The sequence below is a fragment of the Protopterus annectens genome, chromosome 2.part1, assembly GCF_019279795.1.
Source record: "Protopterus annectens isolate FY-2018-M chromosome 2.part1, PAN1.0, whole genome shotgun sequence".
Lineage (NCBI taxonomy): Eukaryota > Metazoa > Chordata > Ceratodontiformes > Protopteridae > Protopterus > Protopterus annectens.
In genome coordinates, this window is record NC_056729.1 from 30379514 (window position 1) to 30404519 (window position 25006).

The 25006-nt window shown below is 39.9% G+C and overlaps 1 protein-coding gene across 1 annotated transcript in view; it reads left to right on the top strand.

The window, feature by feature from the left end:
* ANO6 (anoctamin 6) overlaps positions 1-25006 on the top strand; it is a 1522803-nt gene that overhangs the window by 1036189 nt on the left and 461608 nt on the right. The gene's annotated exons all lie outside the window — the stretch shown is intronic.

Consider the following 25006-nt stretch of genomic DNA (forward strand, 5'->3'; position numbering starts at 1 on the left):
TGGCTATAGTTACACGAGTTTGTTAGTTAAGAAAAATGATGAAAAATTGTCCCGGCTTGTACAGGAAGTGGATAAATTGAACCAAGACATAGTTGGTAATGAAATGTTCCCTCAGTGGAAAGACTTGCATGACAAACAGTTTGTTGTGGCAGATCAGAAAGCCACAAATATTTATCAGAGGATAAGTAGAAAAATAGCTCGTGATGTAGAGCAATATGCTAAAAATAGGGCATACATATGGCCTAAAGACCATCAAGAATTAGATGACGATAAGAACTATAGGAACGAGGGTAGACAAGCCGACAGGGATTCAAATTTTCAAGGGGGCAGATTTTATCCCCCCCAAAAAATTCATACACACCCTGGAACAGGAGAATGAGATAAATAGGTCAGGGACAGACTTTGGTGGCAATGGATTAAATTTAGATGAATTGGTTATGGGGCAATATGGTACAATATTAAGGCAGGTTAGTGAAGTTGATACACGTGAAACACCACAGAGTCGAGTTGGCAAAATTATACATACCCACAAAGGGTTTAAAGTTTTCAATTATACGAATATTGATATTTCTGATTATTTTTATATGTTGTTTGCAAAAGGGATGAAATTTATACCTACTGTGGGTTTTAATCTGGTGGACGTAATAACGGAGTTTAAACTTTACTGTCGGAGATTAAATCTAGCCATCCAGTTTAAACAAACAGAGCATGACTGTAATATAGGTGAGCTGGGTGTACTTAAGAAGAAAAGTACATATATTCCCAATAGCAAAGTTTTGAGAAAACGGTTAGTCAGGACATCCATAGGTTTTATAAATCATATAAGACTGATAAGAATATTACATCTGGTATGGATAATTTAACAGAAGGTGAACGCTATTGTTTACAAACACTGGCGAAGAATAATGAAGTCAGGGTTATGAAACCCGACAAAGGGGGAGGAATATTGCTATATAATAAAATGGATTACAATAATGTAATGTACAATATATTATATAAGTCAAGTAATTATGAAACTATTTCCCTTAATGAAATAAATATCGGGTATAAGAGAATTGATTTAGCACTTGAAGAATACTTGATAGACCATAGAATCACTGGTGATGCCTATCAATTTTTGAAGGTTGAATTCCCTACTTTAGCTACTATTATAGGGATTCCCAAAGTTCATAAAAACTTGACATGTCCCCCTTTTAGACCTATTATTTCGGGAAGCAAGTCTAAAACCTACCCTTTGGGTGTCGCCATAGATAAATGGGTCAAGCCAGTGTATTATAATATTCCCCATTTAATTAAGGATTCTTGGATGTTTTTAGGGCAATTGACATCTCATATATGGAATAGTAATCTTATTGACATTACTATTGATGTCATTGATTTATTCTCTTGCATCCCCAAAGAGAAGGGTTTAGAGTATTTCAGCAATAGCTTAAGGAAACATTCAAATATCGAATGGGATAAAATCTGTCTTATCACAGATATGATGGGACTTGTGTTAGATCACAATTATATACATTCTGAGAGCGAATTTTTCAGGCAAACAAAGGGCGTAGCTATAGGAGCATCTTGTGCCCCCATATTCGCCAATCTTGTTATGCTTGAATGGGAAACAGTTCTTATTTAACAGCGAATTTTTTCAATATATTACTTACTACACAAGGTTTTTGGATGATTTATTTGTGTTATGGAATGGCCCTGCTAAAATGATTAATTCCTTTATTGATTATATTAATAATACGACTGATTTTTTAAAATTCACGTTTAACGTCAACGATAGTGGTATAGCATATTTAGATACTCACATCAGTCATGGTGATGGAAGGTTTGTATCACGTATACATAGAAAGGAGACATTCTCTAATGATTACTTAGAGTTCAGTAGTAATCACCCAAAACACGTATTTAAAAATGTTTTCAAGGGGCAGTGTATTAGAGCAGCCCGTATGTCCTCCACTAGAGCAATAATGATTAAAAAATTAGACTTTATCAAGTCAATGTTCAGTGTTAGAGGATATCCTGAACCCCTATTGAATGATGTTGTTAGATATGTTGGTAATGAGTGGGGTAACAAGTATGCCCCATTACTTGGATATTTAGGACGAGAAGCTGCACCACAGGTGAATAAAATAAGTGTGGAGCACAGCAACAGAGTCTGTGTGTTAATGTACTCCCCTGTGGTACAATATATCGAAAATATTATTAAGCAACATTGGGATTTGATAACTATGGATGATGATTTAGCTCAAATATTGGGGATCTATCCTAGGTTTGCCTACAAGACGGGTTTTAATATAAAAAGGATTTTGGAATCCAATACACATGACATAAAAGCGAAGACAAAAGGGACTAGAAAATGCGGAGCATGTAACCAGTGTTGTGCTGTTAATGAAGTAATGGGACTTGAATTGGCAAATTTTAACAAGACACACATTCAGTGTAGGGCTGGTAATTGCAACACTAAATTTGTAGTTTACATAGCAACATGTGTTGCATGTTCCGCATTCTATATAGGAAAAACCGAGAGACAGCTGAGATGACGCATCTATGACCATCTTTATTATATTAGAACCAAAGACAAAAATAATGCCCTTTACCGTCATATATTGAAAAGTGGTGATACACATCATTTTAAATTTGCCATTATCGACCAGGTTGGCATTACATCATATGGAGGAAATGTCAAAGCCCTCTTGGCTATGAAGGAGAGTAAATGGCAGATATGTACGGATGCCACTAGATCACCGGGAATTAATGATTTTATTAGTATTAAACCATTTTTGATTTTAGCCTAGATATGTTTGACCCTGGCCCAGGGCATATTCTACATATACACATTTATCTTTTAGTTAGATAGTTGTATTTACTTATATGATTAGCCGGTTTGTATTGACCATTTACCCCCATGGTTTATCATGGTTATTTTATAATATTTTATAATACCATATTTCATAGACATTTTATAGATATTTATTAGAACTGTTGACATCCACATTTGTACCATTTCTACCATTTGAAATGGTTAAGGACTTACGTCATTAGTTAGTTATTGATATTGATAAGTTATTGACCTTGAGAAGTTTCTGTATATATGTACCTACATTATCAGTTTATAGGTATATTCTTTATGTATATATATTTTTCAATATACTTAGCACATTATACAACATTTAGGTCAGCACTAGTTATTTTTTGATAGGTGATATGTATTTTTAACTATTTTCAACAATTTTTAACTATTAGGTTTTATCTTTAAATGTTAATAAGTTATTTGGTGCCTAAATGCATATTTAATAGATGCAGAACCTCCTGTTGTTGTTCTGATGAAGTCTGCAACAGTCAGATAAAAGCGCTTAACCGATAGTGTTGGTGGATTCTTTGTGCATTGTGTTTGGCAATAAATTTGTGTTCTTTGTCCGAGCCGAGGAGTTATTGTGCTTTGCTTTTCCAGTACCAGACTTTTTATTTTGTGAGATTTGAACCAAGAGAAAGATTATGGGTGAATTTATTGTGAGAATAGATCTTTGCCTCTTGAGGGAGTTGTATGACCGGGAGTGGAGGTAGTCTGGAAGTCTAGGCCTGAAACTTTAACCACAACAACATGTATCAGGAACCACAGACCTTTGAATGGTTGAGTCTGACTAGCTTAATTTAAGTGGTAGAATGACAGCTTTTGAGAGACTTTTAAACTGATGAGCCTAAAAAAAATACTTTTTTTTCCTTTCAAAATGTCTTTCTGTTGGACATCTCATTGTAAATAAAGAACAGTTTAATTAAGTAACAGATTCCAGTGCTTCCTAAATGCTACACTGATGGTTATGATTGGCAGTGTTTTGTAAAAATATGTCAAGCTGTACTGTTTTTACTCCCTGCTTCACTGCTTGCAAGTGCAGACCATTCAGTTGATTTACTTATCTGCGGAGTGAGAGAGAGAGAGAGAGAGAGAGAAACAGTTGCAGTCAGTGTGTTCCATACCTCCTGCAGAGAGATAAAAAGTGTGTGTATCTGTGCACTTTTTAGGGAACGGCTACCTTTTTGGAAAAATTGATTTGGGCTGTAGGTAACCCCAATAAGAAGGCAAAGAAATACTTTTAATTTACTTTAAGTTTAACGAAAGTGGACTTTAGAGTACAAGAGTGTTAAACTAATCAAAAAACATATTCCAGGAAGCTGCAAATCCCTGAATAAAAACTTTATTAATTACAAACAAAAACATGTTGGTTAAGCATGTTTCTCTTTTAGCAAGACATCTTCAGAACCAAAGTGCCATGAATGAAAGCCATATTTAAAATATCAGTGAATCAGCTGTTAATAAACACGTAAAATATGTTTTTTGTTTAGTTTTATGTATTTTGTTCAGTTCCAGTGCAGGTTGTTCATTTGAGTATTTACTGTTCTTTGGACTTTAAAGTTTGTTTTGGATGGCATGGGGAACAACACTCCCAAAGAAGCATTGTTGAATTAAGCCATAACTGCTAGCTCGGTGGTGTATTTTAAGAAACTGTGTTTACAAGTTTGTTTTGTTTGAACTATGTTCACTAAATTCATAGTGAAGTACACCTTTTAATTATTACTTGCTTTGTTGTCCTCTGCTAAACTGATAGGTTTCTCTATTCCACAGACAAGCAGAGAGCCAGAAACAAAATAGTCTGAGAGGGAATAACGTATTTTACAAAAATAGTACTAGAGTGTTTTAACCAAGTGACTTGGAATTGCTGAAAGGTTGTTACTAAAGATGTCCATAGTAAATGTACTAAGCTACAGAAAGAAATGCCTTAGTAAAAAAACATTCTTGCATGTGAAGCATTTGCTCAATAATACTGTTGAAGGAAATTACTGAAGCTGGTATTGTGTATTACAAAGTAGTGTTGAATTTTCATATTGCAAAAATTAAAGTACTGCAGTTAAAATGTGAAGTAAAATCAATGGAACTATGAAACGTAGAGTCAAAATTACCAGTGAATTAGGGAAAGGTACAGAAAATTCCCTAAATGTATGAAAGAAGTGCTAGTATATGCAAAGTGTGGAAAAGCAGTGTGCCTACAAAAAGAGTAGTACAGAGTATTGAAAATGTTCTGGCATACAAAGACTGTGTTCAGAAACAATGGTATGATGGGGAAATTTGTTATACTAGCTTTCTGAGAAAATACGTTTGGTAGTTCTGAAGTGTGTGTATTGGAAAACTTTGACTGCATTTTGAGTTTTAAAGTAAGCCTATTCAATATGTAAAGTATTAAAGTGTTAGTAGGATCAATAGACTGGTGCAGGAGCAGGTCTGTGATTTTTTTAGAGTATTCTTTTAGGGAGCATTTGAAGGTGAGTAAGTTAAAATAGTTCTGGTGATTAGAGATAGGGAGTTCCATTTTTTTTTGCTACTGAGTACAGGTATAGGGTTTATCCAGGAGATCTGTTTTTTTTTTTTTTTTTTTGTGTTATTGTGAGAAGTTGTTTGTCTTCTGAGCTGAGAGTTCTTCTAGGGAAATATATGTAAAGGAGTAAGAGATGGGCAGGCTAATGGTTTGTGTATGATTTTATGTATTCTTATAAGTTGAATGTAGGAGAGGTGAAAAGGGAGAGCCAGCCAGCTAAGGGTATGCTGAGCTTTACAGTAATGAGTAAAGGAGAATGAACTTGCAGCAAACTTGGCAATTTTGTTGCAGTGGCTTTCAGGTTTTTTTTTTGTTTTTTTTTTTTTATGGATAATTTTAAATTAGTTAGAATTGGGGGTCCATAGTGTAGGGAGAGCAGAAGATAGGTTTCAGCTGGAGTAATTTTTGTAGGTGTGCTCAGAAAATGTTTGCTTCTGTATAGCATGCATAGTTTTTGGTGGGTTTTCTTGATATTGCTTTGGATGCGGAGGTCAAATGTAAGATTATCATTTATTATGACTTATAATAGTTTGGTATGGTGAACTAATTCAATTTCAGTGCCATTTGCAGAAAAGATTTTGAAGGATACTTTGTTAGGGTGTAAGTTTTTGAAGTAAAGAGGAGGATTTTTTTTTTTTGGAGTTGAGTAAGAGTTGTGCTTTGTAAGTCATGCTTCAGTAGAGATGACAGCTGTGAATTTCTTGGAGGTGAGCTAAGGTGTTGGAAGAGCAGATGATGATAGATTAATCTGCATATTGAATCAGAGTGCCTTCACAAGAAGATAAATGTAGGTTATTGATAAAAAATATTGAATAGTAGCGAGCCAAAGATGGATCCTTGTGGGATTCCTGTGAAAGTGGGAAGGTATGCAGAGATGGACCCTTGCCATTTTACAGCTTGTTGCTTGTTGGCAAGGTAGGTAGAGAACCATTGGTTAGGTGGAGATGTTAGACCCAGGGTGGAAAGTTGATTAAAGAGTTTAGTGTAAGAGACCACATCAAAGGCTTTTTGCTAAACTTATATCTGCAGTATTTTTAGACCTATTAGAGTTGCAAGTTTTGACAGTGTCTGTAAATAATTGTAATGCAGTGGAAGTGCTGTGGTCTCGCCGAAATCCATGTTATATTTTGGTGATTAGCTTATTTTGTAAGAGGTAGTGGAGAAATTGTTAATGTATAATCTTTCAAGGATTTTAGAGAGGAGAGATAGGATGGCAATGGGACAGAAATGTGTAATGTCAGTGGAATAACTTACTTTATGTAAGGGATATTATGTGCCATTTTCCATAAATCAGGGACACAGGATTCTGTAATTTATATATTAATAGGAATGCTGATTGGATATACTATTGCATCTATAGCTAGACTTAGATATTTCAGGGGAAGGTTGTCAGCTGAAGAGGAACAAGGTTTTAGTTTATGTAAAAGATTTATGAGAGTTAAAGAAACTGGTTCAAAGCTGAACTGGGTGAAGTTGTCCTTGTTTGTATCGGAGATGTTGCAGTTAGGAGCATTTAGTGAAGGAGATGTTCTAGGGTCTAAGGTGGTGGAAGTTAGCTGCGTGGAAGTTGAGTTGAGGTTAAGCTGGCTATGCATTCTATGAAGTATGTATTAAAATAGGTAGCTGTTTGAAGAGGGGCAATGTCTGGGTATGGGCTGGGATCTTTTTTGAACCTGGGTTGATGAGAGAGGATATTGATGACCATAATTTTTTAGGGTTTTTTTTATGGCTATCTTGTAGGTGACTATAATAAGATTTTTTATCACTAACTTGGTTCTTGACTTGGTTTCGTAGCTGTCTGAATAGTTGCTCATTTTTGTCATTTTTATTCTTTTGACAGTTAATCCATCCTTTGTTTCTGTCTTTCATAAGGCGTTTGCATTGGTTGGTGATCCATGTGGGTATGGTAGTTTTTAATTCTTTTTTGTACACTGTGGGGGTAAGGTGTTAAAGCAGCACTGAAGTATTCAACTGCATCATTTAAGGGGACACTTTTTTAGGATGGACCAATTAACTACTTTCAGAGCTTCAGTGAAAGACTCTTTGAAGAAATTGGAGAGATAGTGGGCAGTATTGTTATTAATCAAACGAGTAGCACAAAATGTATTATTAATCAAACAAAGGGCACAAAATATATTAATTAAACAAAATGCTCGAAACCACAATATTTGATAAAACTAGCAGAAATATTCATATGGGGCTTAGAACTACTTCCAGTTTGTATAATGAACATGTTTAAAGTAAAATGAACACAAGAAAAGTATAATGAACATGATAAGGGGTTAAATGGGCACGATGAGTACAATAAAAGGGCAAAATAAACTTAAAAAGCAAGGGGACTACATGTTTTTTAGTAAGTGACTGTGTTTTGGGCATAAACTACTATTTTGCATTGATCAAAGCCATTCAAAGCCTAACTAGAGTTGTCCGAAGTATCTCAGAGTGTGCAAACTGTGTGCAGTGTGTGTGCTTTATTACAGTACAATTATTTCAAAGAGTTTGCTTTGTGCAAAGTACAGATATTATGTAGTCCAATCTCGCCTACATTCTTACCCGTGGGTTTGGAGCCGAATGTCAGCTCCGACTCAGCCATACTTTTTAGCTCAAAGTCTTTCTATTGGCTGGGCTAAGATGGTATCCCATGCTGCACTGCTCTCTATCCCCAGATCTTGTTTGCCGCTTGTGTAGCTCGGACGTGGTCTTGCTCTTGGCTGTGGCTAAGTACCCTTTTCTTCTTACATCAGAGAAGTTTTTTTTCAAACAAGCTGTTTTAATAGCTATTGTGTGTGTTCTTGACTGCATTGTGAAAAAGTTGTGTTTTCTTTATTGCGTATTCTGTGGTATCCCACTAGCTGTTTCCAATGGGCTAGGCCCATTTCAGTTAGAGGACCTAGTCTGTCCCCTTGCTATCCTTGTGTGCTAAGTTCTTCCCTTGGACTAAAACCATTTAAATTAGAGGAATTAGTCCATCCCCCTTGTATTTGTGTCTAAGGATCGTTTGAGTTAGAAATCTTTATGGTGTTTTGTCTGTTGTTTGGCTTGTTCCCATGCTTGTGGCTGTTTGACCGTTGGTCTAATTTTCAGTTAGTTACTTGCTGTTGGTGGTAACTATGTCCAAAGATACTAAGGAGCATAAGCCCTCGGGCTTCAAGAAGTGCTCCAAGTGCAGTTATAAAACGTCCATCACTGATAGACACTGTTTCTCTGTACTGTCTGGGAGCGATTCATCTCCAGGAATCATGTAGTTTTTGTCATGCCTTTAGCCCGAGTGTTCTTCAGAAAAGGAAGAACAAATTGATTTTGAAGGGACTTCTGAAACATTCCTTTGAGGAGGGACTGGAGAGTGCTTCCAGCTATAAGGCAAAATCTTCCAAAGCAAAAAAGCGATCTCCGGCTCCATCAGTATCTTCGGAGCCACCGGAGAAAATAGCAAAGTCTTCATCGACATCCTTGGCTCCATTGTCCTCGGGGCCACAGGAAGTGTCAGTGGTTATGGAACCTGCTTCGGCTCCAATTTTCTTGGAGCCTGTTCGGAGCCGGTCGCCTAGCATTAGGCTAGTATCCCCTCCTCGCAGGTCTCCTTCAGAGAGGAGGTCTCTATTTCCTTCCCTATCTTCCAAATCTTCCAGGACCTTATCAGATGTGGACGTCGATAGAGTGGTGAAGAGACTTCTTCAGTCACCGGTACTGGCTAAATTGTTCTCGGCTCCGACCCAGTCGGCTCCGGAGCCGGTCCCTCAACCTACATCGATAGTTCCTCCTCCGAGCACATCTCAGCTTTCGGAGCCGGAGTGCTCGGCTCCGTCTGATGTCCCTAGGTCGGTTCCGACAGCCCCTCCTGGCTTATCAGTTTCGACGTCAGCTCCGACCCCGTTGGCACCATTCACGGGGTTCAGGATTCATTGGTTGGACCCGAGGGAGAGGCTTTGGGACACCTCTCGGCTCCTAGTTTCCCTCTCGGTGCTTCAGCGAGGGGAAGCCTGACTCTTGTCTCGGCTTCGAAGGCTGGTCGTTCTTCGGATCCAGGAGGACCAGCCTTCGAGGCCATGTGGAGCGTGCTGGCCAGGTCATCAGCGGCATCATATGGGTCAGTCACTCTGTCCCCTACAACACCGGTGCAGGTCTCTGATCACTATCTATCTCTGGACAGTGGAGCCCCAAGGCCTCAGGGTACCCCCACGAGTGGTCTCCATATTTCTGAGGGCCCCTCAGAGTTTTTGCCTGAGGAGCCACCCAGAAAGAAAACGTGCAAGAGGAAGCACATAGATTCCCAGGATGAGTCTCTCACATCAGACACTGACCTTGAGGAATCGGAGGGATCCCCTAAGTCATCCTCTGAGGATGTTTCTATCTATGACATCCTAGAGATTTTGAAGCAAAGAGGTGACTGGCCATCCAAAGCCCCCTCCGAAGAGGAGTCGGTCTTCCTGAAGGCTTTTGGTGCTCAGCCCTCTGCCTTCTGGGTATCTCCACCCTTTGACAAGCTTCTGGATTTGGTTTGTCGAAGGATGTGGGAAACCCCTGACTCTGTGGAACCAGTCCCCAGGAGACCCAATAAATTTTTGTCTGCCCCTCCTGATAAGGACTTTCTATTCATGGGAGTCCCTGTGGATGCCATGGTGGTGGCAGCTGCCACCCAGAAGGAATTAGCTGAGACTTCTTCCACCGTCCATCCCCCTAACAAGGAGTCTAGGACTATGGACCGGTACGGGAAGTGTACGTTTTCTTCAGCAACCTTTACCTTATGGTCACTGAATAAGTTATCACACTTTATATGGCTCCAGAGAGATCTCCTAAAGGAGCTTGGAGATACTCACACGGGTAACGTTTCTGAGGCGGTGGCCCAGAAGGTCAACGCTCAGATGTCTACCCTCAATTCTATTGCAAACTCCTCCATGAGGCTAATCTCCTACGCAGCCGAGGGAGCGAGTAGGGCAGCAAGTTCAGGAGTTGCTCTTAGGTGGCAGGCCTGGATGTCCCTTTGTTATTTCATGGAGGCCTTCAAGTCTTCATTCACCGATGCCCTGTTTGATGGTTCCTCTTTGTTTGGAACCAAGGTGAAAGACACTCTCACTAGATGCAAGCAAGAGGGGAAAACTCTGTCTGCCGTAGGAGTCCATTTTTCCCTTCCCTCTAGGCCTTATCCCAAGGCCCAGAGGGGTGGCAAAATGTGGTTCAAGAAATCACAGAGGTTTTTTTCCCAGTGCACAAGGTGAGCCCCCCTCCAGAGGCAGGGGAGGGGGTGGTTATTCAGGAAGATGCCGCCCTAGGGACAGAGGAGGCACTCGCAACTCGGGAGACCATCGCGGTCGTGGTTTTCCCTACCGCCACTCCTGATGGGAGGCCCGACTGTGTGTTTCAGGAGCCAGTCGGGGGTCAAATCTCATTATACCCGGAGGCCTGGCAAGATATCACCCAGGACCAATGGGTTCTATGAATAATTTCCAGAGGATATGCCATTCCCTTCTCATCAAATCCACCTCCAATCAAGAAAATCCCGTATGTTCCACCCAATCAAAGGAATTACGCAGCTTCAGAAGTTTCAAAGCTGCTAGAAAAAGGAGCCATCCAACATGTCCCTTCAGACCAGATCGGATTAGGGACTTACTTCAGACTTTTTTTGGTGCCGAAAAGGACAGGGGACCTGAGACCCATTTTGGATCTCAGCCGATTGAACACCCATGTGCAAAAGTCCAATTTCCGAATGGTCACGTTGCAGTCTATTCTCCCATTGTTGGAGCACATCCACACTTCTTTTCCCATCAACCTCAAGGATGCTTAATACCACATAAAGATGGACAGGGCATCCAGAAGTCACCTACGCTTCTGGCTGGGAGCCAGTTGCTTTCAGTTTCGAGCCCTGCCCTTTGATCTCACCACAGCCCCCAGGGTGTTTACCAAATGCATGGCAGTGGTGACTGCTCACTTGAGACATCAGGGATTCCAAGTGTTTCTGTACCTGGACGACTGGCTCATTACTGCCACCACCAGGCATCTACTACTTCAGACCAGGAATGCTACTATCAACCTATGTCAAAAGTTAGGCATCACATTGAACTGGGAAAAATCTGCCTTGTTGCCCTCACAGCATGTCACTTTTATAAGTGCCAAATTAGACACTGTCCTCATGTGGGCATTTCTGCCACAGGAAAGAATCAGAGTCCTACAACAACAGGTTTACGCCTTGCTCCCTCTGAGAAGAGTGAAGGCAAGATGGGTCCTCCAATTGTTGGGGACAATGGCTGCTACGATTATGTTAGTCTCTCTGGCAAGGTTACATATGAGGCTCCTTCAGTGGCTACTCTTCGCCCAGTGGTCTCTTCAACATCTTACTTTCTCACCCTGTTCTACTCACAGACAGGTGCAAACAGGATCTCAGTTGGTGGCTTTGCACCGACAACCTCAATGTGGGAAAGCCCTTCATTCCTGCACCCCCAGTTGCCACGGTGACCACGGATGCCTCCCAGATGGGGTGGGGGGGCATTATCTAGGCAGGACAGTCCAAGGCACATGACAAGAGTACGAGATGCATCTGCATATCAATGTCCTGGAGATGAGAGCTGTGCTACTAGCGTTGCAAGCACTTCAAAGTTTTCTTCCTCTCGGGACTGTTGCAATCCACTCAGACAATATGTCAGTGGTGTGGTATCTGAACAAGCAGGGAGGAACCAAGTCATATCCCCTTTGCAGAGAGGCCATGCGATGTGGCAGTGGGCAGTGTGTTCCCAACGTTTTCTGGTAGCAACGCACATTCTGGGGAAGTCCAATGTGATTGCAGACAGGCTAAGCAGAGCTATTCTGATGCCTCACGAGTGGTCCCTGAGCTGTCACGTTGCGGAGCAGATCTTCCACAGGTGGGGTCAGCCTTGCTGCGACCTTTTTGCCAGCCCCCTCAATGCCAAATGCAGCAGCTACTTCACCCTTATCCCCCCTCAGGGGGAGTTACCCAGGGACGCTCTAGTCCACGATTGGCCCTCTGGTCTACTATATGCCTTCCCTCCGGTTCCCTTGCTGTCAAAGGTTATTCAGAAAGCACAATCCTTGGGAAGCAAAATGATTCTGATTGCCCCACACTGGCCTGGTCAAATTTGGTTCCCCTTTCTCCATCCCTATCTCATGGACGCTCCTTGGATTCTGGACCCACAACCAGACTTACTGACTCAAATGTCAGGGCAGCTCCATCCCTCTCTTCGGACCCTCCAGTTGACAGCCTGGCTACTCCACTTCTGTCATTAGTTAGGCTTCACCAATTTTCGCCGGAGGTGGTTCATATTCTATCTTCCTCTCATAAGCCTTTGTCCAGGAAGATTTATTACAGCAAATGGAAGAGGTTTTCAATCTGGGCACATGCCAAAAAGATTGACCCTTACACAGCTCCAATTTCATCTGTATTGGAGATCCTGTCTATGCTTTTTAACCAGGGTTCAGCGGCCGAAACCATTAAAGTCCAGTTGGCGGTGATTTCTACCTTTCATGTCACAGACGAACCTCGCCTAATGGCACATAGACTCTGTAAGGCTTTCCTGAAGGGCACTTTGTTGCTTCGTCCTCCGGTCTCGGAACCTGTTATGCCTTGGGATTTAAACTTTGTTCTACAGGGTCTTACTTCACCCCCCTTTGAGCTTGCAGCCACTTGTGATTTAAAATTCTTAACTTGGAAGGCTGTCTTTTTGGTAGCCATCACATCAACCAGACGCGTTTCAGAGCTTCAAGCTTTATCAATCAAACCCCCTTATTTGATTTTTCATAAGGACAGGGTTTCTCTCAGACCGAATCCCTCTTTTCTTCCCAAAGTAGCGTCAGTTAGTAACCTTAACCAATCTATTGAATTGCCAGTGTTTTTTCCTCAGTTCTCAAACCAGACAGAATTCAAATTTCATCAATTGGATGTGCATAGACAATTACGTTTTTATTTGCACAGAACGAAAGACCCCAGAAAATCTGATCAGTTGTATGTTTCATTTTCGGAAAACAGAATTGGGTTTCCTGTTTCCAAAGTCATGTTGTCCAGGTGGATTTCCAGTTGTATTTCTTTCATTTATACCTCAGGGGGAAAAGATTTACCGTTACGGGTGAAGGCTCACTCTACCCAGTCTGTATCTACATCTACAGCCTTTCAAGCCAGATTGTCTATGGATGATATTTGTGCTACGGCTACTTGGGCATCTCCTCACACCTTTGATACTCATTACAAGTTAGATGTGGTATCTAGGGGCAGGTTTTCCTTTTGTTCCACAGTGTTCAGGAGTATTTTCCACTGAGCCTCCCAGGATTTAGGTGCTGGGGACGCTGTCTCATGGGTAAGAATGTAGGCGAGATTGGACTATATAACATCAAGAAGTTATGTACTCACCATAATGTTTGATGTATGTAGTCCATCTCACCTCACATTCTTACTTACCCCCCCTCCTTCCCCCGTCCTGGAGGATCTGGAGGTTAGGCCTGGTTTCAGAGTTCCCTTCTTTCTTGGTTTGTTTTTCCTTTCCTTAGGTGTTGTTATGGATGGAGAATGAGTGCTGGTGCTCGCAGCAAACTAGATCTGGGGATGGAGAGCAGTGAAGCATGGGATACCATCTTAGCCCAGCCAATAGAAAGACTTTGTGCTAAAAAGTGTGGCCGAGTCGGAGCCGACATTCTGCTCCGAACCCACGGGTAAGAATGTGAGGTGAGATGGACTACATACATCGAACGTTATGGTGAGTACATAACTTCTTGTTATATTGCAAAGTGCAGTCAAAGTACAGCCATTTCGAAAAGTTTCTTGTGCTGTGTACATTTATTCACAGAGTGCCGCCATTTCAAAGTGTTTCTTACACTGTACTGAGTTATTTCACAGAGTACAGCCATTTCGGAGAGTTCTGGTGCTATATACAGTTCATTTGCAAAGTTCATTCATTTCGAAGTGTTTCTTACTCTGAGCTTTTTGTGCTGTGTACAGTTTATTCGCAAAGTACAGTCATTTCAAAGTATTTCTTACACTGATAAGAAGTGGTTTCGCAAAGTACAGTGATTTTAAAGTATTCTTGTGCTACAGAGACTTATTTGGCAAAGCGCAGTTATTTCAAAGAGCTCTGCTGTGCTATCGGGTATAATTACAAGTTCTAGCATAAAGTTTTGGCATATTTATATGTGTTTATGTTCGTACATAATGCCAAGCACCTTCACTACTGTGTGTTGATGTAGCAGAGGTATTTTGCAGACCCAGTCTACTTGTGTTTGATGATAATATTGCAGGGAATTGGAGAGTATTTGAGCAGAAATACAATCTTTTCATACGAGCAGCTTTTTCTGACAAAAATGCACTTACGAGAGCATTTATTTTGCTTAACTTAGCTGGGTGAGAAGCCATTGAAAGAGAGCATTTGTTTATGTATGTGCCAGCAGTATATGCAGGAGAAGGGAAATCTCCATATTGTTGTTCTGGCTGAATCAAGAGAGGACTCTCAGTGCTTGAAACGTAAATTTAAAAAAAATACGCAACCTCCCCCAGACAAATGTTACATTAACGAGGCACCTATTTTTTACAAGAGATCAAAAGCCCGGTAAAACTTTTGCAGCTTATATTGCTGACTTGAGAAATAAGACTAAAACATGCAGATCTAGTGATTTGAAAGATGAATTAATAAAGGACAGGCTTGTGTGTGTTGTTAATAATGATGCAGTGAGAAAGATTTTGCTTCATGACAGTGATTTAATGTTGGGCAAAGCTATAGAGATTTGTCAAATCCATGAGCTCACAGAAGGGCACACAAATATGTTTGCAAGTGATGAGCATGGTTTCAGCTGCCTCTAGAGCAAGCGTAGACAGCATGCAGCATGTGGGTAAGCAGAAGCAGGCCTAAGTACATGGCAGCTGCATCCCTTGCAGATTTTCCAGGAAGGATCTGTAACTTTCTAGTGAGTTCTAAGACTAGCTGAGAAAAACAGGCATGCTCAGTGCAGTATAAGGGTGAGTCAGCAAAACCCAAGTCAAGTGTTATTGTTAATTGTCGTAGTTGTGGTGCCAGTCATGAGTCTAAAAGAGGGAAGTGCTTAGCATTTGGTCAGCAATGCCACAAGTGTAAAAAAATGGAACCACTTTCAAATGTTTTGTAAATCAAGCAAGCCTCATTCAATTATTAAGAAAGGTCACTCAAAAGAGCAAGTTGATTATATAGATCTGCAACCCTACTTTCTATGTAGATGGTGTATCAGTGGTCGGTGAAAAGGTTAATGCAGTAGATTTGTTGGCAAAGAACAAAGTATTTTTTACTGTTCTGATCAATGGTAAACCCCATGGAGCTCAAAGTAGACACTGGTTCAAAGAGTAATGTGATGTCAGCAGAAACATTCACTAGAGTGAGAGCTGGTGAGCAACTGAATTTGGCTAATTGTGCAAAGTTTGCTGCTTATGGAGATGAAGAGATTCAAACCGAAGGCTCATTAGTGCTTTCATGCTATTCGACTTGGAACAGTTACAGCATGGAATTTTATGTAGTCAGAAGACCTGTGCAGTCATTATTAGGTCTCAGAGACAGTTTAAGAATGAAACTGCTTTCTTTTACCAAAGAAGTCCATCATGTAAGCACATGTCCCAGTTCCAGCTTCAGTGATGCTATTCTGTCAGAGTTTGCTAATGTTTTCAATGATAAGCTAGGCAAACATCCAGTTGTGTACTCCATGAAAGTAGACCCAGAGGTCATTCCAGTGGTCAGACCAGCGAGGAGAGTTCCAGTAGCTATGCAGGACAAGGTCAAGTTCCAGTTAGACAAGATGGTGGAGCAAGGTGTGATTTGCCAGTCACAGAACCAATTGAGTGGGTTTCTTCCATGGTAGCTGCTCATAAGAAAAGTTTGGATGAAATCAGAATATGCATTGACCCGAGAGACTTGAACAAGGCATTAAAGAGACCACATCATCCTATACATACCATCGAGGAGGTTACCACTCTCATGCCAAATGCCATTTTTTTTCTGTCTTGGATGCAAAGAGTTCATTTTGGCAAGTAATCTTCATTACTGACTACATTCAGCACACCGTTTGGTAGATACAGATTCCTCAGAATGCCTTTTGGAATAAATTCTGCCATTGAAGTCTTTCAGCGTGCAGTGGAGCAAATCTTTTCAGGCTATCCGTGTGCTATAATAGTGGATGATTTACTAGTTGGAGGTAATGGTGAAGCAGTGTATGACAGAAACTTCAGGAAAGTTCTGGGCAAAGCGCACAAAGTGAATTTAAAGCTCAGTCCTCTGAAATGTAAATTCAGGCTACCAGTAGTTACTTATGTAGGTCATTTATTCACCAGTACAGGCTTATGACCAGACCCTTCCAAACAAGCAGCCATTCTTGAGATGCCAGCTCCAGACAATGTCCAAGCCCTATAGCATTTTTTGGTATTGTTAACTATTTGGGCAAATTTATCCCTGACCTTAGTGAGTTATCAGCACCTTTAAGAGAGCTGACTTGCAAAAATGTTGCCTGATCATGGCTGGAACAACAACAGAGAGCATTTGATAACCTAAAACAGCAAATTGCTAACCCTCCTACATTGAGATACTATGATGTCCACAAACCAGTAGTTCTTTCCTGTGATGCTTCAAAGTTCAGTCTTGGTACAGTTATTCTTCAAGAGGTCAGACCTGTTGCCTATGCATCTAGAACTCTTACCCAAACTGAGATGCAGTATGTTCAAATTGAAAAGGAACTTTTGGCAATTGTGTTTGCATGTTCGAAGTTCCATGATTATATTTATGGCCGAGCTATCCAAGTCGAAACTGATTATCAGCCTCTAGTCACTATTTTAAAGAAGCCCATGCGTATCACTCCAGCAAGACTACAAAGAATGATGCTTAGATTATAAAAGTACAATTTCAACATAGTCTATACAAAAGGCAAATTTCTTTATCTGGCTGGTACCCTATCCAGGATGCCCAGAAATACCACGGGACTTGATGAGCTGAGAGAATACAAAGACTAATCCAGTTTTGCAAAAGCTCACCCACTTCATTAATGTTGGATGGCCATCAAAGTAATCTTGTGTACCCCAAGAACTGCAACCTTATTTTCCATGCAGAGATGAGATGCTGATGGAAGATGGTATCATTTTAAAAGGTCCCAAAGTTATTGTTCCTACTTCCTTCCAACATGAATACACTCACATTTTGCAACGTGGCCACCCAGGTTCCGAAGCTACCAAAAGAAGGGCAAGAGGAATAGCATTTTGGTCTTCTCTGTCGAAAGACATTGATAAAGTGCTTTCATCTTGTTCAGTATGTAATAATACTAAGCCACATTTGCAAAAAGAGCCACTTCAACTCAGGATTCCTGAACTGCCTCGGTCAACAGTAGCCACTGACATATTTGAGTGGAACAATCAGCATTACTTAGTGTTGGTAGACTCTTATTCGAACTGGTTTGAGATCGATTTTCTACCTAACCTAACGTCCAGTGCTGTTATTACTAAGTTGAAACATCATTTCTCAGGCCATGTTAATCCATGCATAGTTATTTCTGACAACAGTACACAGTTTATCAGTCAATTATTTCGGAGATTTGCAAAAGAGTGGGACTTTATCTATGTTACTAGTAGTCCAGAATACCCACAGTCAAATGGCCTTGCTGAACGTGCAGTACAGAGTGCAAAGCAGTTACTAGAGAGGTCAAAGAGTGACAGTACCGATATCTTCTTGAATTTACTTAATCTCAGAAATATAACCCCTGATAATCTGCTTGGCTTGCCTGCTCAGAGACTTCTATCTAGGCAAACCAGAACAACTTTGCCTATCAGTTTTACTTTGTTGGTGCCTATTGCTAAAAACACCAGAGTAATCGAAGCCCAACTCTTTAAGAAGCATTCTTTTCAGAAGTTCAGCTACGGTAAAATGACCAGATTTCTTTGTGTGATGAAAGAAGGAGAGACAGTGAGGATGCAAATGGCGAAAGACTTTGATCAAACTGGTCAAGTGAGAGGTATATGTGCCAAGCCGAGATCCTACTTAGTAGAATCTGAGAGTATGGAATACAGAAGAAAACGCAGGCATCTTCTTCCAGTATCTGAATCGATATTGCAATATCGTACCTGTGATACAGACACTAGATCTCAGAGCAACCCTGACAATGTTCATACTGAAAAACATGTCTCAGTACCCATTTCTATTCCTGATGATGTCCCAGGTGTCCCTAAAGTTGAACATTCCATGAAGACCGTCCTTGTTGCTAGATCCAGTTCTGATTTTTATGTTACACTATCAAGTCGTATTTCTAGACCTAGTGTAAAATACACAGCAATCTGGACATGCTTGTTTTATATGTGTTTAATTTTGTATGATTGCGTGTCAAAGAATTAGTTCTGTATAACTGTATGTCAGAAGATCATTTCTGTATAATTGCATGTCAGTGAATACTGTCATTTGATGTATGATCTATTTCTCAGAGAGGGAGGTTGTGGAACAGAGTGTGTGTTATACCTTTAAGAAGCATTTCCAGATGTAGGCACGTGCATATAAATAGTGAACACGTACAGACAGCAGTGCCATTTTGAGAGAACAGCCAGAGTGTTAACATGCATGATGAGTGTGGTAGTCAGTCTGTTTATAAGTCTGTTTAAGTTTAAGTTATTAAGCCTCATTCCTGATGTGTTTGTGTATAATAAAGCTGCTTGAACCGAACCCACAACTGTTTGTCTGTCTTATCCTGACTGGATGAGCGACAGATTGGTAACCAAATCCCAGTCCAGGATAGATTTTTGCGAGTTGTTTTTGCCACTATATCATTGTTGGTGTATTAATGAGTTGAGTGAATCCAAAGAGGTTCATGCTGTTGATTGCTGAATTTGAGAAAAAGACTACCAGTTGATGTTTATTTCACCCAAGAGGATAATTTCAGTTATGATTGTGTCTGCTCTCCAGGATAGTACATTTTCAAGTATTGGAATGTTCTGTTGTGGGGGCTTTTCTTGGCTCTAATAAGTTTTATGAATGAGGTTAGGATTTCTGCTTTTCTAGATTTTGGGATTGTGTCTGTATGGGGAGTAAATTTGAGCATATTTGTGAAGATTATAGCTATTCCACTGTTTTTTTTTTTGTGTGTGTTCTTTCGAGCCTAATAATATTATAACCAGGGGTAGTTTTTAAGCATCTTTTATTTTAAGTTTTATCCATGTCTGTGCTGAGGCTAGGGTATCTGGGTTGTGTTGAGTCATCCAGGTGTGAAAATCTGTGATTTTGTTACATATGTCTCTAAGGTTTAGAGTGACTATTTTAAAATTTTTTGAGTGTATTCTTTGGTTTGAAGTTTGGTTGGGACCTGGGTTGGATCTCACCACATTGATATTGGCAGAGAAAGATGGTTTGTTTGATATGGCATTTTTACTGGAGTTGGGTAGACGTATTGCCTTGACACTGGTACTGGCAATTTTTAGTATTTATGGGTTACAACAGTGGAATTTTGTTATGGGAAATAAGCTTGAAGAATGTTTTGAGTATCTAGTGGAAAATGGTTGATAGGTGAAGATGAAGTAATGGTTAAGGTGTGCTTATTTATTATTAGTACTGGAGATGGTGTTAGGAATGAGAGAAGCAGGATGAATAACATAGTGCAGGAGGGGAACAGCATGGTTAATGTTTTACAAATCTTGTAGTATGGTGAGATAAGTTAATGAGCAATGATAGTAGTGTGGAGAATAAGTAGGTTATGATGGGAAGGGAGCAGATTGAGATTTGCAAAGGAATTTAGAACTGAAGTAGGTGTGGATGGTTTAAAGAGAACAGTTTGTGCAGTTAGGCACAGGATAGGAGGATGAGTAGAGGAGCACATGTATAAGTCTAGATGTAATGGGGTTGGACAGGAATTGAGGAGTGGAGTGAAGTCCAAGCGTAGCAAGGGCTGAATGGAGTGGGTTGGCCCATGGTAGTGTAAGTACCAGAGAAACAATCTGCAAAACTGCAGCAAGACAGGAGGAGACAAAGGCAAGTCCTGATAACTTTAAGGACAGTAACGCAAGCTGCTAGAATATTAAGATACACCTAAATTAACTGCAGCAGGTGGAATTGCAGTGCGTTTAGCTTGAAATGAGGCTATAATAGCTGGAGAACAACTGAGATGAGTTCAGGGCCAATCAAGTACTTAAATGGAATGCAGTTACAGTTACTACCCCCACAGCAAAAACAATCAATGAGGTAGAATGTTTATGGATACAAAGACTTTGAATAACTACTTGAGGTGAGTCACAGCATTTAATTTTATCGTTATGGGCTTTATTTGCTTTTTTACACTCTTCTTCTTTCGGCTTTTCCCGGTTACGGGTCACCACAGTGGATCACCTGTCCGCTCATGACTGGCAGTGGAGTTTTACAGTGTCGAGTTGACAGCCCGGCGCCCAACTTTCCACAGAAGGCACACACATGCACACACTCACACCTAGGGCCAATTTAGAGTGTCCAATCCACCTACAGCATGTATTTGGGATGTGGGAAGAAACCGGAGCACCCGGAGGAAACCCACGCGACCACAGGGAGGACATGCAGACTTCGCACAGAAGGCACCCCAGCCGAGGATCGAACCGGAGAACCTCTTGCTGTGAGGCAGCAACGCTAACTGTTGTACTGGAGTAAAATATGCTAAAGTGTTAATTTAGCTTCACCTTAAACAGTAGAAGGCCTGTGGGTAAGGGTGTCCCTCCAGCAGATTCAACACTACTGTACAAAACGTATGCAGAAAAGAGGGAAAACTATTTGATTCTTGGAAACTGCCTTACATAGGTTTTAATTGAAAGTATTTCTCCTTTTGTGCTTTTCCAGCTGGAATGAAATTCAGCTGTAGAAGTTCTCATGGTAGTGAGATTGTCTTAACTTTTGCAGCAGGAATTGTCAGAAATGCTATGTGCAAAGAGACTGGGAGAGAGAAAGAGAGAGGGGGGTTAAACTAATTGGGATTGTTTGGTGGTTGAAGTGGCTAAAGCACTTTTTGTATATACACAACTGCTTTAAGTAGTGCTTGGCCAACATAAGTAGTGGACTATATTTCACAGTTGTGCATTTATGCTTTATAGACTTTAAACAGGAAAATAAGGACGTTAACAAGAGATGTGTCTAGGTACGCAAATTTGGGATTACTAAAATTGTGGCTTCCACAGTGTAGAAGGACAGATGGAAAATAAAGTCACTAACGAGAGATATGTATTAGTATGCAAGTTTGGGATTACTCAAATGGAGGTTTCCTGATTTTAGGACAACTGGTATAACACCCATCTCATTTAGTTCCCTCTCTTTGCTACACAACATACAGTCTGTAAATGTGACATAATAAGGAGTTCAGAATAAACAGCTTGAATTTTAACAGTTATGAAAAAACGAGGCAATGACCTAGCTCTTTTTTTACAAATGGAGCTGTCTCGTATTATCAACTGACTAGACTAGCCAGTAACTGTGCTGTTCATAAAACATGAAAACAGGTACTGCAACTGAACCTTTCAGCAGAAACCAGTAGAAACATGCTAGTACATATGAGATTAGCAGCAGAGAAAAACAATGACAGCACTTAGTCTGTAATACAGTAGAAGCTTTAGTAATTGTTTCTAGTACAAGGCTGAACCAGAATGAAATAACAGACATTCTGTTAAGAAATTAAAAAAAAATGCAATGTCCCTTACTGTAGAGTGAAGCAGATGGATGGAGCTGAGTTCACTTGTGTCATGGGGTAGAAAAGTGATTTTGAATTTGGAGCCACAAAGGCTGTAGTAGCTGGAGAACAACTGAGATGAGGGAAAGGCCAATCAGGTACCTCACTGAAATGTAGTTACTAGCCCACTCTGTGGTTTTCCAGCGAAAACAACCAATGAGGTAGAATGTTTGTGGATACAAAAACAAGGTCTTTGAACTCTTAACTACCTGAGGTGAGTCACACCATTTAATTTTATTGTTATGGCTTTATTTGCCTTTTCCTGGGAAATTTTACACTGCTAGATTCAATCAGTTGGTAGTTTCAAGTTTCTGAGATGACAGTATAGTAATAATCAATTTACTAGCACTAGTTTCACAGTTGCAAAACTACTGCACTATTGGCAAACTAGTAAGCAGACATAAATGCATTTGGTTAATTAAGCACATTTGAGCAAGAGTCAACAAAACAGTCATTCACTCTTCTGCAGTGTAGTAGTATATATCTAAATGTGTATCAGTCCGTAGGTGTGTATACACACACACACAAGCACATGTGCACACAAATATATCGTTATAGACAGAAATAAGGCCAGGAATGTGGAGCAAAGAAAATGCCAAAAGTTACATTTTGAAGTCTGCATTTTATGTAGTGAACATGAAACGTGCCTCTCCATGCCCTTGTCACCTTAGGTACTGTGCTGATCTATGAGACTTAGTTTAGAGAAGTAAAGTGCAAGCAGCTGTCTGCTCATTTGATATTGGTTGTCAAAGTTTCAAATAAAAAAAATTCTGATTAAAAAAAGAACAAAAGGACTGTGAAATAAATATATGGGTGTTAATTAGGAAGATGAAGTTTAGCTTGTTTTTAAAAGGGCCAGGATAATTTTGTGAGAAAGGTCAGTTGTGGGGTCTAACTAAGAATAAAATGTTGTGGTTTTGTGAGAGGTAAGGTTTTTTCATAAGCCTAACATTTAGAATTTATTAGCGTCGACACTAGTTTTTCTTTGGTCTTATGAATTAAGTTGTGTCTTATTCTGTCTAAGCTACTGAGAGTTGCAGAGCATTTTTGTGTAGTTGTAGGCATCTGGTCTTTGAGGGATTGTCATCTAAGAGTAAGCTAAAGTGTTTTAATCTGGACGTATATGGGATATCATATTGCTTGATGTTATAATAAATTAGTTAAGGAGATTGTGCAGTTTTGTAGTAACTGATGCAGAGTAGATTGAAGTAAAGTAATAAGTTCTTAGCATTTAGTATTATGCAAGAGTCTGTCAGCTGTTTCTGTAGTGTGAGCCTTACTGAAGGTGTTTTGCTGCTATTTGTGTTTAGTTGCGCACGGTAGGGTAGGACTGTATCATCTACATACAGAATGACTTTTAGGTGGGCTGTGTCATTTGGTTTATATATAAGCTGACAAAAAAAGACCCAAGATCCTTGTAGAGCACCTTTGCAATGTATTCAGGTGATAGCTTTGAGCCCCAATCTTTGTCTGAATTTTCTGTCTTTTAAGTAACTGTGTTACTTGAATTTAAATTGTCTCTAATATAGTCCATTAAGGTTAAGACAGTTATATTAACTGAAAAGCCTTCACAATACCTGTGCTGAGAAGTAGATAGGTTTTGCTGTATGATTAAGGTGGTTAGTTGCAGGTGAGTGATTCTGTCAAAGGGTTTTCATAAAATGTTAGGAAATAGTGAGCCAAAAGTGATTGCGTTCAGTCTACCTTTGGGTAGTGGTATTAGGTAACCTTTCCTGACAGGTGGAATAATACTTTCTCGTATGCTTCTGCTTCTAAGAATAATTTAGGGACCAGCTAAGGAGCACATTACCATTTTAATTAATTTTAGTGCAAAGTCATGCCTATGCACATTTGGGGGGGGGGGGGGGGGTTCTGAAGTTTCCAGACTTCAAGTATACTTACCTCTTTCAGTGTACAGTTTTGTGAAGGCTGTGTCTCTGTACTTGGTTTAGTTAGTATGAAATGGATGGCAGTCTGGAAGCAGTTTTATGTGAGTTTAGCAATTTTTGCACCTGGAGAGTATGTGGAGGGGGCCAAAGTACAAAATTGTGTTGGCTTGATAAGTTTATTAGTTTCCTTAAATCTTTGGGTGTAGAATTTGCTGGGTTGTTAGTCTCAAAAGTAGTTTTTCTTAACATTTCTTGGTAATGTTTCTACACTTGTTTCTAAGATGTTTTATAGCATTGTAGGTTGACTTGGGAGTTTGTTTTCCTATATGTTACCCAAGCTCTACTTGTTTCTGTCACTAGGGCTTGGTCAGTGGTTATCTGTGGTGGTTGAAAGAGGATTTTCAGTCTTAGAGATTTATGAGATAAAAACTAATAAAGCCAAAACACTGTGATGTAGAATGCTAACACTCCATAAAAAAATCATTTTTTATTTACATAAAATACACCGTAGTCCACAAGAGAGATGAAATAAAAATACAAGCTTTATGCCAGGTTAAGTGCTTTTGTCTACTTATATAGGCAATGTAGACTTCTTCAGAACCAAAATGCTATAGTGTAAATGCTTGATTTGTTTAATTGATTAATTAGGGCTTTTTATATATATATATATATATATATATATATATATATATATATATAATATATATATATAGGGTTGTAACACCGCTTTACCCATTCATTTGTGACTTGGTTCCGAAGAAGTCTACATTGCCTACTAGATGAATGAGCTTAACCTGGCATAAAGCTTGTATTTTTATTTCATTTCTCCTGTGAACTATGGTATTTTCTACATAAATAAAAGAGGATTTTTTTATGGAGTGCTGGTGTTCTACTTCGCAACCTTTTGGATTTATTAGTGTTGGTCTTGCTGCTTTGGTTTGTGGTTTTGATAGATTTATGAGACTAGACTAAGTAATATTTTTTGTCAGCTGAGTAGTAATACTTGCAGGATATGTTGGGTAGGAATGCAGTCTAGTGGTCTCCAATTTATTTCTACAAGATGATTTGCATATTGTGTATTGATTCTTCAGAAGC